The sequence below is a fragment of the Lycorma delicatula genome, chromosome 7 (assembly GCF_047948215.1).
Source record: "Lycorma delicatula isolate Av1 chromosome 7, ASM4794821v1, whole genome shotgun sequence".
Taxonomy (NCBI): Eukaryota; Metazoa; Arthropoda; class Insecta; order Hemiptera; family Fulgoridae; genus Lycorma; species Lycorma delicatula.
In genome coordinates, this window is record NC_134461.1 from 115,035,073 (window position 1) to 115,049,537 (window position 14,465).

General features: G+C 32.7%; 1 pseudogene; it reads left to right on the plus strand.

Moving 5' to 3' along the window:
* Window positions 1-14,465, plus strand: part of LOC142327717 (charged multivesicular body protein 3-like) — a 94,667-nt pseudogene that overhangs the window by 34,326 nt on the left and 45,876 nt on the right.

The following is a 14,465-nucleotide window of genomic DNA, read 5'->3' on the forward strand; positions in this document are numbered from 1 at the left end:
GCGGGGGAGCACCATCTTGTTGGAAATGAAGTTTATGATTGTTTTCGAGTTCATCCGGCTGAGGAAAGCGATAATCGGTCAACACGTCAAGATACGCGACTCCATTAATTGTTTTTTCAGCAAAGAAGAAAGGCCCTATTACACGATTTTTCATCGCACTACACTAAACATTAACTTTAGCCGAATCACGTTGTTTCTCGATAATTGCGTGTGGGTTTTCAGAGCCCTGTATTCGTGAATTGTGTCTGTTAACGCATCCATTCGCGTGGAATGTAGCTTCGTGTGTAAAAATTATATCGTCTAAAAACGATTCTTTTTCACTTATTCTGTCCGACATTTCAACAGCGAAATCGTAACGTGTTTTACCCAATCATCGGGTTTCAATTCCTGTAGTATCTGGATTTTATAAGCGTGTAATTTCAGTTTTTTATGTGAACTGTTGATTTTGGAATACCTAATTCGACGCTTCGAAGGGGGATGGACTTCCCAGGACTTCTAATATCCGATTGTCTAATTCAACCGTTTCGTCTGGTACACTTGGTCTGCCGGTTGATTTCTGTTTCTTAACCGATCCGGTTTCTTCGAATCGTTTGAACAGACGTGTTATGTTATTTTTGTGTGGCGGATCTCTTCTGAATTCACGTCGAAACGCATGTTGAACTAAAATTACGGATTTTAATTCGGCCCTCAATAAAACACACTTTGCTTTGTCTTTATCCGAGAACATAGTAACTCGCTAAACTCACCGGAACAACACTACAAGAACTGATGTTGTGGTTACAATTGCTGATAAACAAACTTTTGGGTTGGAGGCTTTCGGGGATATCAATATAACATCTAGAAATTTCCCTACAATCTTCCTATGAATTACTAAAACCGCACCATTCTTTTATGATAACCCTGTATAGTACTTTTGGTTAGCTGGCATTTCTCCCACCACCACCCCATTCGGTCGCCCTAGAGCATAGACCAAATGTTCGTGCCAAAAAACGGCTACTGTGCCTCTAAAAAACGGTATAGCGACCTCGATCCTATCTGCTCCTAATGAGCTACCTAACTTGCGTGAGCGAATTAAGAAGGGTGCCGTACAGCACCCGCTTTAGTGACCTTGTCGCTCACTTGTCAACAATAAAACTAAATCGGGGAGGCGCACCCCTTGTTACAATTAAAACTATTGAAGTTCTTATATCTAAACGGTAACAATTTAGGCTGCCACGCCTCGGTCGCTGTATGCCAGCTAGTGCCTGTCCACCATTTAACAGCGCTTGGAGCTTGTTTGGCTGGTGGCCAGCCATTATCTCAAGGAAGGATTCCTACAACAGAGCTTAGGAGTCATTATTACATTACACAACCCTTAAAATTAACGATGACGGTTGAACATAGCAACCTCATCGAGGAACTCCCACACGGTCCGACAATGCGGCTCTCGCCAGATTGACTCGGAACGGAACCCTTCGGGCTTCCCCTGGTGACGGACTTTTCCACAACTAGGTGCGCATCTTTAAACAGAGCCGTACGGTTAGACAAATAGTCTGTTACCACGGCTTGCAGGGATTCGGGAACATTGCGGCGTTCCAAAGCACAGAGGACAGAACGCCAACACAAGGAAGGAAATGCCGCCTCTATATCAATAAAAATAGCCAAAACATATTTGCAGTCGGCGCTTTCCACCTCGGCAAGAGCATTTAAGATGCAATCCTCGGTGCCAACCCCTTTAATGAAACCGTATTGGCCTCGATTTAGAAAACAGCTCATATCGATGCTTTCCTCGAGCCGTTCCACAACCAGCCTTTCAAGCAACTTGCCGAGAACCGGCAAGAGGCTGATGGGTTGATAACTGCCGACCTCACCAGGATCCTTTCCAGGTTTCAGGAGTACCCTTACCAAGGCCACCTTTCAAGCAGCTTAGGCATCCCGTGAACAGTCTGCCAAGCGGTTCTCTTATGACAGGCAGTAGATGGTAAAAAATATCCGGGTCAAATCGGTAAATAAGTACTGTATAGTACTTATTTAATTTTTTTACGGTTACTGTTAAGCAACCAAAAAATGTAGTTTTAGATTTTAATTAATTTTTTCTTTCCCGTCTGTATAGCAGCTATAGCTATATAGAAGCGAAAGTATAATAATCGGTCAACACTGGGCATATCCGGTTCTCATCGAGTCTTGACGAACTGACCCCTAAGGATACCAGAAAACCGAAAGATGGCATCGAAACTTCCGCAAAACCGAAATTTCCGCGATAAAATGTGCGCATATATGTATGCATGTTGGTGTGTAAATCGCCTTATATCTCCAGAAATACTTGACCGATTTTCACTAAACTTGACTATAATATTATTATAGAAGGGACATCGGTGCTATTAAATTTTCAATTAAGAAGGTCAGCGGATGGGGGATACAGGGGAAAAAACGAAATCGTCTCCCGATTTTGCTTAATTAAAGTTATATATATTTTTTTTATAATTTTGTGAATATCAATAAACAATTTTGTAAAAAAAGTTTTTGCTAAATTACCACCACCTCTAAAAATAGTTTTCGGTGCGGCCTATAAATCACCTTATACTCGTAACTCCAGAACGGATTTTTTTATTTATTTTGAAGAGTTATTGAAAGCAGTACAGGGGTGATTTTCGTTGCAGGTTTTTGTCAATAATTTTGTGAATATAAATAAACAAATAACTCTTGTAAAAAAAATTTCAAAATTTCACCCCCACCCGTAAAAATGATTTTAATTTTGAAGAGTTATAGACGGTAGTATAAGGGGTGATTTTCGTTGCATTCTTTTAAGTTAATTTGTGAACGATTATAAAAGAAACATCTTTCGTGTAAAACCGTTTTCTAAATTGCACACTTCACTCCAAAAAATATTAATAATTTTGAAACGTTGTAGAAGGCAAAGCAGCGGGTCTTTTTCGTCGTAGTTATTTCCGTTTGAATCTCGTCGGATCCACAAATTTGTTCCCCATCAAAGTGCGGTTCTTGCCCTGCCGACTTCCAGCCTTAGACACTCTACATCCCGCTTACGGCCGGACTACTGCTGTAGTCGTTAATGTGTTGTGACGTCACAGGCGAGTGGTGGAATTAAATAAACGAGTAACGTTTAAGGAGTAAAAATTTATTTAAAGTGGCCGCTAGTACGGTCACACCTGCGCGAATGAAATACGGTATGCGCGCGCGCTTTAATTGGAGTAATTGAATTAAATAAAGAAATAATACTGTATTTAAATAAAACGATAAATAGTTTCAATTAAGTTGCGTGTGTGTATGTGTGCGTAAACTGTGCGTCAGAAAAAATCGCGTAACGGAAAAATTATACAACTGTGTCGTCAGCTTTTTTCTTTTTGTAAACTGTTTTTATTAATTTTCTTGTTTTAAAGTTTATTTAATAACGGTTTAACGTAAATATTTTTTGCAATAATTTTTTGTGCGGTTTAATTTTTCTCCAGATATTTTTTTTATCGTATAATAACATTTATTTTTTAAACCGAATTAAAAAGAATATTAGAGGCAATCTTTTCAGAGGGAAGCCTCTTTTAATTTTTTTTTTCCTTAGGCGTAAATTAAGTTTAGAAAGGAACAGATATTTATGTTGTAAGTTTCGTTTAAGTAAGTTTTTTTCATTGATGACCTCATAATGACCATTAAAGCTAACGTTAAAGCTAATTAAAGCCATTAAAGCTAATGACATTAAAGCTAACGTTCATCCGAACAAAGAATGAAGTTCATCTGGACTTAAGAGTATGACGTGACTGCCTTGGATCAGATTTGAGCTTGAATGAAATAAATAAGTCGCTACCTCATAATGACCACTCCCTGCGGCATTATGACATAGGATATGGCGTGATCAGATCGCCTGACCAAGCTCGCCGTGGGGACTCTAGCCCTCGCTAGGTATCAGCACCCATTGGCAAAGTAGAACATAACATATATATATATATATATATATATATATATATATATATATATATATATATATTCCCCCATGCCTTTTGTTTTGAATTGAATGTGTAAGTTTTGTAAGCGTTTTACAGTACATATCGGTATTAACTTTTCTTCCACGTTCAAGAAATTCAATCAGCAATTTCTCTTCGGCGTCTCAAAAAACCTTAGCCTTAAGCTTTTTCATTGAACTTCAAGGGATAATGAATGCCGCCATTGCATTGATTGCTGCTTTGTCTTAACATTTGAATAAGATATCCACGTTTTAAAATTTAAATTACATTTTTAAAATTAAAAATGTAATGTACAATTAGGAAGTATAATTTAATATTGCTTTATGTGTATAAAAGATTAATTTTTTTATGAAAAATGTTTCATGAATATAAATTAATTTGATATTTTGATTTATTTACAGTGCTGTGCCCAACATAAAGCTCAGATGTAATAAAAGTTTCTTCCAATAATATGAAAACGGGTAATTACATATATATTTACAACATACAGTTACATGACAAATACAATACAATGCATGTATAATAATAAATAATAATAATAATTATAGGCTAATAATTGTATTGTACTGTACTGTACTGTATATGTAAAGAAAATTGTCTAATTTAAATCAATATTAAATTTAACTATAATAAATGCTTAAGTATAGTATGCTTAAGTATAATCTTTGTAATGATATTATTATGCATAATATTTTCTTTGTTTTTACTATACTCTTTGTGACAGTGGCAGCTAATTTAGAGTGATCATGAATATAATATCAATGCTCACAACTATAGGCTTAGACCCAGAGTTAACAGTTGCTACATGAGATGGTGATGAATTCATAGTATGAAAAATTAACTTATCATAGGTAGTTAATTAAAGTTATAAATTAATTAATTAAAATTATAATTGAATTGTATTAATTTGTCAGTATAATATTTAATTTAATAAGTTAGTTGTTTACAATTTTATGAGTGAGTGCATAGTTGTGATTAGTGTATGCTTTATTTGTAAAGTAAAATATTCAAGTGATAAATAAATTGAAATGAATCCGGTTTACATCTTTGTCATCAAAAAACATTAAAGGTAAATTAAAAAACGTCAAAACAATACCTGAGGTAGATCAGAATCCTTTTATTAAAAATAAATATTTGATTAATCATGTAATTAGTGAGGTCAATAAATTGCAGTTGCATATAAAATTTTTTGTTCTTTAAAATATGTTTTTATTTTTTGTGAGTGGCATAATGCTGAATCTTGTTGGATTTGTTTCTGTACCTTTGTGCACTGAATTATGATGTATTCATCATTTTTCAATATAACATCCTCTGGTGCTAATGAATTGGCCTGTAGAATGTAAAATATCTTCAAATGTTTTTTTCCTTGGATTGTTGGATAAGGGTTGATAGTCACTCATTGGAAAACATTATCTTTGCAGTACCTTCTTTCGTGTTATTAGTGATGTGTGGATCACATAAGCTTATTTGTACATTACAGCATTAAGAGCTACGTTCTAGGTGCTTGGTGATCTGTTCATGCAGTCTGCAGTGAATAGTTGTCACATGTACATTTTTCTCCATTGGCTACTAATTCTTGATTTATTTCCTCACAGTAAAGTCAATTTTACTTTTTCTTTTTAATAACCTATGAAGAAGTTTTTTTCTTTGATCACACTCTTTTCTTTTAGGAAAAAAGGAATCAGCTTCATTAAATTGCTTTTAAATAGCATTTGCTGTACCAAAATCACAATTAAAAACTATTTATGTATTATTCTGGTTTACTGTTAAAGAAAACCAAAACTTTGCGTTTTTCCCAAAACTTTGAAAATTGCATCCTTGCACATGCACAAGCTATAGAAAATTTAAAACTGTGATTAATAACAATGCCCTGAATAAATTTTGACAAAACACTATTTAATACTCACTAATTACTAAATCAAAGGACTGTAATTTCACATTACTCTGACTACATAGTGTGGTCAGTGGGTGTAGCTACAATATATAGAGAAACAAAAACATTTCCTATGTTTTTGATGTTAGGATTAATTTGCATGCAAATGTTTACAATCAGGTAATAAACTAGCTTTTTTTAATTGATTTTTGACTCCAAAAGCTTGATTTGTCATTATGATTGAAATGATGAGGTATGAGGTTAATATTAATTTTTTTTCATAACTGTGACTAATTTTTTTTCTATGCAGTTACAGTAATTCCATTTATTCAGTTGTTCTATATATATAGCTTTAAGAGTTAAGCTTTCTTGTCATTAGTAAAATTTAGACGTATAATCAAATTTTATTTTCATATTCATTAAATATCTCAGTTATTGGTTTAAATAAATTCACTGATTTATTAGTTCTTTCTTTACATTTCATTTGTGTAAAATCTGCAACATTGTCGATAACATTTTTTGCTTTTATAAAAAAAATTATATTGAATAAAAAATTAATGTTCACCAACACCTTTACAAAAGTTAACGTCATAATTTGTTTTCCTGGTAATTATGTAACACTGTATTTTCACAAGGTAAAATTGTTTATAGAAAAGGTGCATGTTGTTTTGGCAGTACAATGAAAAGTTGTGGATATAGCCTAAAATGTAAGCCTGTAAAACTGAATTACACATGTTTCCACAATACTTGCTTCTGGTCTGTCCTGTACATTTTCATATCTTACATTGTACACAGTAAACACTTAATATGTCAAAGAGTTTTTTACCTTTGTCCATCATCCCTCTGTGTTCATAGTATTATGTAAATGTAAATTTTGATTACATTTTTGTGGGAAAATATTCAGTTATTATTAACTAACAGATTAAAGGAATCATTAAAATAAGTCATTTGATTATAAGAGAATGAACAAATCATATGGGGAAGTGATATCATATCTGTAAGTGATGATGGAAAATTGATCAAGTAGTTCATGGATATGCATTGTTATCAGAAAAGCTTGTTTTTTCCATGTGCTAGTGTATGAGGTGTGGTGGAAAGTTTTAAGACAGGTATCATCAGCGAAATTGTTTTGTCTTTAAATCATCATGAAAAGATCACCACAATATCTCTGTTCAATAGAGATTGGCATCCTAGTTGAGTGAAGACATGTTTCCAGTTCTCAGTGAATTGATTTCACAAATTGAATAAAAAAACAGAACGATGAGTTTGCAACAAATTTTATTTGAAAATTGGGAAATCAGCTTTGGAGATTTATGAACTCTTAAAAACAGCTTTTGGGGATAAATTCTGAACTGACCAAATGTTTTAATCTGGTTCAAAAGATTCAGAGATGGCCATGAACCATTTGAAGATGACCCTCGGTTCAGTTGGCCTTTTACTTCAAAAACCAACAAAAACATTGTGGAAGCTCATAATTTAATGTGCTCTGACTATAGACTTAGAATTAGGGAGATGGCTTTTGAAATAAATTTAAGTCTATGCAGTTCAGTCAATTTCAACTGAAGATTTGAACATGCATCAATTGTCCACAAAATTAATTTTGAATTTTTATCAGACCAGCAGAAACAACACAGAGTTGAACTGCCCTAAGAATTGATTAATCAGGTCGAAACTGACCCAGATTTGTTAAATAAGATAATTACATGGCAACAAGTCATGAGTTTCTCAATATAACTCAGAAACAAAGGTACAATCACTGCAGTCGAAGGATCCAAGTTTGCTATGACCAAAAAATGCATAAAAAAGTTTTTCAAATGTGAAGATAATGTTAGGGGTCTTCTTCGATTCTGCAGTCAATGTTTATCACAAATTTGTTTCTAAGAAGCAGACAGTTTACCAGAAATACTATAAAAGTGTCGTTCAGCATTTGTGCGAAAAGTAAATGCCTGCACTCTGGCAAAACAAGCATTAGATCTTCAACCACCACAATGCACTAGCTCACTGTACTTTCCAATAGCAGAATTTTTGGCTAAATTCCTGTGCTTCTTCAACCCTCCTATACCCTGATTTAGCCCCTGCCAACTTCTATCTGTTTCCTAAAGTGAAATTTTCATTAAAACGATTTGACTCAGTTGAATTTCTATGGTTTAGGACATTAAAAATGGTTTTTAGGACATTACTTTTTTTTTGTTGAAGAATTTAGCCTATGATAATTTTTAATATTATTTTTTATTTTGTATTAATGTACTGTTCGGGTCAATATGATCCAATGCTAATTTTATATTATACATGTAGTTCTACCCGCTGGGGGTTGGGATATGTGATTGTTATCTACAATATGGTGTCCTTGCTTGATTGAAAGTTTTATGTCTGAACTTGCATGTATTACATCAGCATAATCAGTTATGAAACACTAATCAAGTGAAACAAATGATTAATGAGAAAAGAAAACAAACATTATGTAACTGAAATATTTACAAATTTTACATGACTTGAAATTTTGCAAGTCTAAACATGAATTTTTGTCACATTTGGAAATGTCACTTCAGTTATTTAGTCTGATTTCATTGTTCTATGTAGTGCAATATGAGTATGGCAAATAAAATAGAACAAAACAAAGTTCTAGGAAACAGCAGTTTCCGACAGTGAAGAAGTGCCAGAGAATGAAAATCATACAAGTGCCAAGAGTGATAGCGACAGTGATGATTCTGATGAGGATAGAGGAGCAAGGCAAAGAAATTCTGCAACAAACACAAGTATACTTTCTACGAATGGAGAGATTCAGTAGAAGGTGAAGCCTCCACAACACAGTCAGCAAGCTGCCCAAATCATTATCAAAAATGCACTTGGTATCATGAGATATGCATCTTCCTGGTTAACATGTTTGGTGAGTTCATTTCATCTTATTTTCAAATTTATCGAAAATGTAATAAAAGTGGCTACATTAGTGGGTTCCTTAGTTTATAGAAAAAAATGGAGGAATTTAGACATCTCATTTCAGGCATACTGTAGATTTTTGATACTGGCAGGGGTTTATAAACAATCTCAGAGGGAATCAATAAAAGCTTATGGGATCCAGACACTGGATGTTCCATATTCTGAGCAGTTATGTCTCTTGAAAGATTTTGTTCGATATCTTGAGTTTTACGTTTGATAATAGATCAACATGTCACGAACGAAGGTGTACAGATAAATTAGCTCTTGTACGTGAACTCTGAGAAAAGCGGATAGAAGTTCTATCAAAATTATATTACCATGATGATTGTAACAGTTGATGAAAATTAGTAGTACTTATTTGATGAAATGGCAGGTTTATACTGGAAAAGAATCACGTGACAGCCAGAGACGAATCACAAATCAAGAGTTGTGTGGAATTTGATTAGTGACTCAGAGATCACAATGTTACAAACTATAACCTTTTTACATTTTATAACTTAGGGCAGCTTTTTATAAGACGAAAAATAACTATGCTTGGACCATAAGAAAAAATGGGAAAGTATTGCCGGTGCAAGTAACAAATAAGAACAATCACAGCTCATCTTTCTTCTTTCCTAATAACACAACAGTATAGTGAACTATGTTCCAAAAAAGCACCAAGTGAACTTATAAGTATTTTACATACTGGAGCAGAGATAAGCTTGTTAACTTGTTAACACAAAACTAAATGGTTGCCAGTGATAATTTTTTATATGCTTGTCATAATTTTTTTCATAATATTTTTTACAAAATTCATATTTCTTTGGACATCAGACAATCCTAACGGGAATAAAAATTCACTAATTAAAAGATTTCATTTACAAGAATTGGGAAAGTCACTTATGACACCAAATAGATGAAATCAAGCAAATACATGTCTTGAACATTGAATTTGCTAAATATTGTGAAAGTAACATGAGGACAAGATAAGCTTTTGCCTCTCCCAGGAACTTCTGACAGGGAAGTTACAGCCTATTTTTCATTTAATGAATGTTTTCATCCATTACAAATTCTAATAAACATTATGCTTCAAAATATGTAAAAATTAGAATAGTAGGCTATTCAAGTAAATGTATTTATACTGCCATTAATTTCATTATCCAATTTATTGATGTTTTTGAAACATAAATACATAAGTATTATTATTTATTGAACTCTATAATTTTAATACTAAATAATTTTAATCGGAAATTTATTTTTATACACAATTACACAGGTCATATTGACCCAGTATTTTAATATAGTAAATTCGAACAGAACACCAGGGTTAAATATTCATAATATTTATATAAACACATGAGGATAAGTCAATAATTATCCAGAACAAAGCTATAAACTTTAATCCAATGAAAATAAAAAATGGACAATAAAACATCGTTTTTCACAGTCACCTTGCATTTCAATTGTGAATTGAAAGAATTCACAATTCACTTTCTGAGAAATTCTCAGAATTGTGAATTCTGAGAATTTTCTCTGAATTCACATTTTTAAATTCTCAGAAAAAAATGTTTTCTTCTTGGTTGAAGGTGAATTGATAGTTTCTTAATATCCCTTTGAGTAGAATAATGATTGACAGTCTCAATAAGTGAAATCAGGACTATACACAGAATGAGCCAATATCTCAAACTTGATTTTATGAGAAGTTTCAAACATGTGGGCAGCATTATGTAGGCAGGTGTTATAATGCAACAAAACAATGCTTAACAAAAGTTTTTCTCAGTGTTTTCTTTGAATTGCAGGCTTCAGCTTCTCAGAAACCATTTCACTGTAACGGTTATTTTTACCAATTTCCTGATAATATTCCAATACTGGGACCTTTAAGTCCCAAAAAACTGTTAACATTAATTTTCCTTCTGATAGTTAACTTTCAAATTTTTTCAGATACCCGATTGTGGATATCTCCATTCCATACACTACCGCTTACTTTAAGCCTTGAAATGGTAACCCAAGTTTCATCACCACTGATAATTTTGTTAAAACGCATCATCTTCATTAACAGAGTTAAACTTTATTTGCAGATGTCCAAGAACATAAGTGCATTTGTTTACCCACCATTATCAGCTGTTTTGAGACCCAGCTTATACTTGAAAATTAAGTATCGGGTATGGTTTTGTAGGCAGAATCATAACTAACTTGTAGACTGTTTACCATTTCATCAATAATCACATGTCTGACCTTCAAAATAATGACACAAATGCTCAGTGTTGTCATCAGTTGAAACCAAAGATGCAACTGTTCCCATTCCTTCTTCATTTGCATGAAAATTTTTTAATTTAATTAATCCAATCTAGACACTCCAATATGGTAGAACACTGTCCCCATACTGTGTTACAAGTCTTTAATAGAATTTAGTCCTGATACTTCTTCAGGCCATAACAAACAGATACCCAATGATGCTCATTTTTAGGTACGGAAAGCAGTATGGCCACGATTAACATTACTGTTGTGACAAAAGACTAGATTTATAGAGTTCAATTCAGCACAGAAATGTTAAGATAAAAAAACTATGATGTAAAGATAAAAAAATATATTTGAAAAATTAAAATGTATAGAAGATTTATTACTTCATAACAGTTCACTTTACAACAGTTGCAGAGATGAAAAACATAATAACTCCATATCTTTTTAATTTTTTGATACATTTTTAATACAAAATTTATATTTTAAACCATTATTGTACATTGCACACCTGTAAGCTATGGTCCTTCTTTTTCCACATTGGCTGGAAAAACTAAATTTTTTAGATAAAAATCATACAAATTATGTAAAATATGATTAAAAAAAGGATTTAAACTATAGTCTATGAGTTCTAAAAATAAATTCTTCCAGTTCCCAAAAGAGTACTTCAAAAAAAGACAAATAAAGCAGAATTAAAAAAATGAATTGCCTACATCAATGTACATTCTTACTTACTTCTTAGTACATTCAATAATATTGGAGCTACACAATACACCTTACTTCACGTAACACAGATGAATCGTATACCGTAGAGTACTTTCATGACGACCATATCATCCATAACTGACATCTGACTAACTTCTTCTAGTAATATTATATACTGAAAAAAAAAAAAATTGTAAATACTAGGCAAAACATATACAAGTCAGTAATGGTAACTTCTTAACAAAAGTAAAAATTCCAATTTCAGTAAATGCTTTAAAAAAATATATATTCCTTAATAAAAAAAATTCAAACAATTTTCATCTACTGCCTGTCATAAGAGAGTCGCTTGACAGGCTGTTCTTGGGATGCCTAAGCTGGGTTGCTTTCTGACTTGTTAGAAGGTGGCTTTTGTGAGGGTGCTCTTAAAATCAGGAAAGGATGAGTGAGATCAGCAGTTATCGAACCATCAGCCTCTTGCCGTCTGCAAGTTGCTTGAAAGGCTGGTTGTGGAAAGACTCTGGGAAAACATCAATATGAACTCACTTTTAAATCAAGGCCAGTATGACTTCATTAAAGGGTTGGCACCAAGAATTATCTTAAATGCTCTTGCCGAGGTGGAAAGTGCCGACTGTAAATATGATTTGGGAATTTTTATTGACATAGAGGCAGCATTTCCTTCTTTGTGTTGTTCTGTCCTCTATGAGTTGGAAAGCCATAATATTCCCCTACCGCTGCAGGCCATAGTATGTGACTACCTGTCTGATCGCATGGCTACGTGGAAGGATTCTCACCTACTTGTGGAAAAGTCCGTCACCATGGGAAGCCATCAGGGCTCCGTTCTCGGTCCCTTGCTGTGGAACCTAGTATTTGACGGGTTTTTGGGACGACATTTCCCAAAGGGGTCATGGCCCACGCTTTCGCAGATGACTGTCTCCTGTTAGTTCATGGTAACTCATGACTACAGGAAGAAGACCGAGTACCAGCAGTTATATCAACCGCAGAGGGCTGAAAGGACATTACAAATTTAAAGATTTCTGTGATTTAAAGTAAAAAAAATGAGTTTGTCATTACTTTTGAACATGTTCATTGCTACTCTTAAAATAATTCTTAAATTACACATAAAAAAATATAAGAAAAATAATTCAATATTTACTCTTACTCTTCAATTTACTTTTTTAGTTAATTTTATTCAGAATATGGATCACTGATCTCCATCTTCTAAACTTCTGTATTTCCTTACAAATATCTTTTTCTAAGTCTACCAGTGTTTTTCCTCTTTTTATTAACATTTCTTTAGAAGTTAACAGTACATAATGATTAATAAACTTAAATATTTTGTTAAGCAATAGGATGTTTAAAAAAATGTTTATAGGATTAAGTATTAAAAGAATGAAATTATTTGTTCAAAATATTAAAAGAAAATTTACAGAGGGAAAACTGTTAAAAAAGAAAAAAATTGGTCGTTGGGATATATAAGTAAATTTATTTTATTGCATTTAAAGTATAATCATAGCTGTTAAATGAAATATATCTTAATCAGTGAATTGATTCTTGTCTTATTTTTAGAAGATTATATATTATGACCATAAGGATTATTGCAGATAATATAAATTACTTATGTAGTATAATAACAACAAAAACTGCATTCAATCCTTTAGTTCTTGCACTGTTATCTAGCATCATTAAATGTGGTGTTTGGGATCTTGCTAAGTAAACATCTGAACTTATTTATCATTTTTAATTGTTTGTATTTACACTGAAGAGAAAATGAATGTGCTTTAGTAATAACATTTATCTTGAATGGTTATCATAATCCATTGTAATACATACCTTATTTAAGTTTTAATATAGTACTAATGTTAAAATGTGCATCTTTTCAATATAAAAGAAAATGTAAACTGATTCAAAAGTGAATATTTTTGTGATTAATTTTTTATCATACATATTGATCCAGATTTTATAATACTATATTGCACTGCTGGATTGGTTTTATTTATCTTCTGTTCATAAAAATGAAAATATTATTAATACTTTAAATTGCAGGTAAGAAATGCTTACATAAAACAGTTGCAAATCAACAAATAATTAAAATACATACATATTTTTAACACTAAAAAAATTCAAGTAAAAAAAGTACAACTAATAATTTTGTGGAACTTTAGTGAAAAAGTTAGGCAAATAAACCATCAATGGTCAAAGAGAAACTTTTAATAATTTCAAAACTACTAAAAGTGGTTAAAATCATTGACCAGACATGTCACTAATGTTTTTATGAATGACCACCTACACCATAAACAGCTAACTAAATACCAACGCATTAAAAAATTTAAAGCAATATATAGAATAAATTGTCAAATAACTACACCATAATTCAAGTTATAGAAGGTGGAACGTACAAGTTTTATGCATTTACCCATGTGCTGAACCAGTATGTCCTCATTGCACAATATCACTTTCTTATCCTTTGGCATTTTGTGTGTTCACCTGGGGATTCACTGACTCCACTTTTCCTTCTTTGGTGATCCCTAGTAAAAGCTGAACTGGTAGGCTTCTTTCTGTTTTACTTTATTCTTAATTTTTGTCTGTTTCGTTCCTTCCTGCTCTCATACTGTCTTAGTCACCTGGTATCCTAAAAAATATTTCTACACTATGCCTTTTCTTAAATCTTTTGTTTTCCCTTTACCTCATCCTTGTGGTGGAGAACAAGATTTGCAGTGGGAGTTCTGAGTTGCTTCTTGATTAGAAGGTTGGCTGAGGATGAGGTTGCTGCAAATCTGCTT